Source organism: Bison bison, unplaced genomic scaffold (assembly GCF_000754665.1).
Source record: "Bison bison bison isolate TAMUID 2011002044 unplaced genomic scaffold, Bison_UMD1.0 scf7180017864505, whole genome shotgun sequence".
Classification (NCBI taxonomy): Eukaryota; Metazoa; Chordata; class Mammalia; order Artiodactyla; family Bovidae; genus Bison; species Bison bison.
Window position 1 is genome coordinate 17,654 of NW_011495062.1, and position 4,789 is coordinate 22,442.

Genomic DNA, 4,789 nt, shown 5'->3' on the forward strand with positions numbered 1-4,789 from the left:
TACTGTTCTTCTGTGTATTCTTGCCACCTCTTCTTAATATCTTCTACTTCTGTTAGGTAAATAACGTTTCTGGCCTTTATTGTGCCCATCTTTGCATGAAGTGTTCCCTTGGTATCTCCAATTTTCTTGAGGAGATCTCTAGTCTTTCCCGTTCTATTGTTTTCCTCTATTTCTTTGCATTGATCACTGAGGAAGGCTTTCTTATCTCTCCTTGCTATTCTTTGAAACTCTGTGTTTGAATGGGTATATCTTTCCTTTTCTCCTTGCCTTTCGCTTCTCTTTTCTCAGCTATTTGTAAGGCCTCCTCAGACAACCATTTTGCCTTTTTGCATTTGTTTTTCTTGGGGATAGTCTTAATCACTGCCTCCTGTACAGTGTTATAAATCATCAGATCTAATTCTGTGAATCTATTTGTCACTTCCACTATATAATAGTAAGGGATTTGATTTAGGTCATACCTGAATGGTCTAGTGGTTTTCCCTACTTTCTTCAATTTAATTCTGAATTTGTCAATAAGGTGTTCATGATGTGATCCACAGTCAGCTCCTAGTCGTATTTTTGCTGACTGTATAGAGCTTCTCCATTTTTGGCTGAAAGATTATAATCAATCTGATTTCAGTATTGACCATTGGGTGATGTCCATGTGTAGAGTCTTTTCTTGTGTTGTTGGAAGAGGGTTTTTGCTATGACCAAACTGTTCTCTTGAAAAAACTCTGTTAGCCTCTGTCATGCTTCATTCTGTACCCAAGGCCAAATTTGCCCATTATTCCAGGTATCTCTTGACCTCCTTCTTTTGCATTCCAGTCCCCTGTGATGGAGGACATCTTGTTTGGGTGTTAGTTCTATAAGGTCTTGTAGGTCTTCATAGAACTGTTCAAATACAGCTTCTCCAGCGTTACTGGTTGGGGCATTGACTTGGATTACTGTGATATTGAATGGCTTGCCCTGGAAACGAAGAGAGATCATTCTGTCATTTTTGAGATTACACCCAAGTACTGCATTTTGGACTCTCTTGTTGACTACGATGGCTACTCCATTTCTCCTAAGGGATTCTTGCCCACAGTAGTAGATATAATGGTCATCTGAATTAAATTTGCCCTTTCCAGTCCATTTAGTTCACTGACTCCTAAAATGTCGACATTCACTCTTGCCATCTCCTGTTTGACCACTTCTAAGTTACCTTGATTCATGGACCTAACGTTCCAGATTCCTATGCAGTATTGTTCTTTACAGCATTGGACTCTACTTCCATCACCAGTCACATCCACAACTGGACGTTGTTTTCAGTTTTGCTCTGTCTCTTCATTCTTTCTCCATTCTTCTCCAGTAGCATATTGGGCACCTACTGACCTGGTGAGTTCATATTTCAGTGTCATATCTTTTTGCCTTTTCATATTGTTCATGGGGTTCTCAAGGCAAGAATAGCGAAGTGGTTTGCCATTCCCTTCTTCAGTGGACCACATTTTGTCAGAACTTTCCACCCTGACCCGTCCATCTTGGGTGGCCCTACATGGCATGGCTCATAGTTTTATTGAGTTAGACAAGGCTGTGGTCCATGTGATTGGTTTGATTAGTTTTCTGTGATTGTGGTTCTCATTCTGTCTGCCGTCTGGTGGATAAGGATAAGAGGCTTATGGAAGCTTCCTGTTTGGAGAGACTGACTAGGGGGGAACCTGAATCTTCTGATGGGTGGGCCATGCTCAGTAAGTCTTTAATCCAGTTTTCTGTTGATGGGCAGGACTGTGGTCCCTTCCTGTTGTTTGTACCTCACAACTATGGTGGACGTAATGAAGATAATGGTGACTTCCTTCAAAAGGCCCCATGCACGCACTGCTGCATTCAGTGCCCCCACCCTGCAGCAGGCCACCGCCAGCCCACGCCTCCACCTGAGATTCTTGGACACTCACAGGCATGTCTGGGTCAGTCTTTTATGGGGTCATTGGTTATTGCTTTAAATGGTTATTGGTTCATAACTCTACAAGTCAAACATTTCTGAACAGATGGGGATTAAATTCAAAGTTAGCAGGAAGATAAGCAGAGGACTACCTCAATTGTAGTAGGAATTGAGGAAAAATTCAATTGAACTCAATTGTAGGAAAAAAAATGAATGCATTTTACAGGACATTAAGGATTTAACTTAGTATACTATATTCTATGAATATTAAAAAAACACACAGTATCTACATTGGACCTTTGGAGTCTGTCAAAATCATTCTTGGAAGAGTATTTATTTCTCATATAAAATATTTCTGAATATTGAGCATATTTAAAAGTATAAATGTTGTGCTTATGAAACTTGGAATACAACTCTGCCTTATTTAAATTTTTGTGAGCAGTTTGTGCAAAGAAGGAGCAACTTCTCAGGTAGTTTGGGGTGTAGTTTGGAGAGATTATATAGGGTCTCATGGCTTCCCAGCTTGTGCCTAGTTAAAGAGTAGCTGGATGTTGAAGAGATAAGCAAGTGACCCTCCCATCTACAGACTTGAAGCCTGTCTTTAGATGTCTGGAATGAACATGACATTAGCATGAACCTTAACTCCTTCTATTCATTCTCTACCAACAGTGCTGAACCTACTTAGGAAATTTCCCTTCCACAACTTCTGAAATAAAATATGTTTAAGCAATTTATTTGTTTAGATATTATGGGGATGGGGGGAGGAGAAGAAAGAAGAAACGAATATGGATTGTTTATAGTCCTCTCCTTTTTAGTTATTCTACAGGTTGAGTAAATCAGAAGGTAGTCAAGAAAGAGAGTCGGGAACCTTCTCCAAGTGAAGCTATTAATATATTACTACTAAAAATGACAGAAAGAATCAGTTCTTCCTGCAGGCCTATTAAGGGTGGATGACTTCATTTAATCATCAGATTCATATACGAGGTAGATACCTCAGTTATCCATTTTACCAATACGAAGACTCAGAAAGTTTAATATGCTTAATATTCTGTGCTATGCTATGCTAAGTCACTTCAGTTGTGTCCGACTCTGTGTGACCCCATAGACGGCAGCCCACTAGGCTCCGCTATCCCTGGGATTCTCCAGGCAAGAATACCGGAGCGGGTTGCCATTTCCTTCTCCAGTGCATGAAAGAAAAAAGTGAAAGTGAAGTTGGTCAGTCGTGTCTGACTCTTAGCGACCCCATGGACTGCAGCCCACCAGGCTCCTCTGTCCATGGATTTTCCAGGCAAGAGTACTGGAGTGGGGTGCCATTGCCTTCTCTGATAGCTGATAATTTTCTTTCTAGAATCTGAGTTAGCTGTAACCATTTTTTATGGTGCATTAGAAGTATTTCTTTTGTATCAAGGGAAAGCAGGCATCTTAAGCTGAGAGGAAAAAGAGTGGCCCCAGAAAAATTATTTAGAAAATTGTGGGTTTGTTATGTGAAAGATGAGGAATTAGGAAAAGCAGGAGGGGGATATAGGAGAGGGCTGTAACATAGGTCTAGACTCTGAAAGATAACTTCTCTATGTGTATTGTGACATCCACGTGAGTGAGGCCATATTCTATAGTGTTTAAGAGCTCTGATATTTGCTAGATTTAAAGAGACTCTGCATATTTTTTTGAGGATCTCCTCAAAGATACTGTAAATCCCCACAATGTTTGCTATATTCTCGTCACTGCAACCTATATTTCTTAGTATATTGAACTACAGAAATGTCCCTAACACTAACTTTTTATACTGTTCTATTAGAAAATCTATACATACACTGATTACAGTAGGAGAAAGAAATGGTCTTAAGAACCCAGGCTCTCATGAAGGTACAGGCCTTCTCAGATCATCATCTGAGAAGATGATCCAAGATGCTAAGATGCCACTAAAAGCAACAGGAATGATGCCATTAAAATTAATAGTAATCTGGCAGATTTATTTTTGTCTGATTTTATGTAATTAGAGTATTGAGCTTGGTTGATGTAGTGGAGCTGCTGGGTCCAGCCTTTCATGCCTAATCTGATTATCCTTAGGCTGTGCAGAAGCAGGCATGCTGATGGAGTTTACAGATGCAAAACATTTCCTGTTTCTACAGAATGGCTTCCTAGAAGTGAAATTGCTGAGAAAAAGAAATTCTCAATGTCATTTTGTTTAAGGTTGCCAAATTGCCTCTTCGTAAATGCCATCCTGGTTGATTATCCCACCAAAAGTGAAAGAAATTCTTTTATAAAAATGACTCAAATGTCTCATTTCCACTAAAACATTGTGGTTCCTTTATTTATTCCCAAATTACATTTTTTCCCCTTTTTCTTATATTTATCATCTCTCTGATTTGAGGGTGGCAAATGAGGCTCAGAGAGTGAGACCGTCTTTGCCAACGTTTTAAACACAGATGTACTATGGGGCTTAAAGAATTTCACCAGCTAGTAGCTACAGAATAATGGCTTAACAAGCCAATAAATAAATAACATACTCCAAACAAACATAGATTAATTACATTATTGTTCCCCAGAGGGGAGGTGAGGGGATAAAGTCCAAATGTACTTTGAGGACTATCTTTATGGAGTTGGTTCTCAGAGATAAATGTTTTAACCATCTGTTGGCCAAACAAAAGTAAAACCTTCAAGTTGCTAGAACATGTTGCTAGGGAATGATGTGGTGGTGTTGACAGGCAAGATGATTGTCTTCACAGGGCTGCTACACAGGCTTTCACCAATGCCAGTAAAAGAAGAGCCTTTATCATGGCAGGAGCTAATGCCTCAAGGTCTTTGGAGAGGTATTTAGATCAGCCAAAGGTTCAGTTCAGTTCAGTCGCTCAGTCGTGTCTGACTCTTTGCGACCCCATGAATCGCAGCATGCCA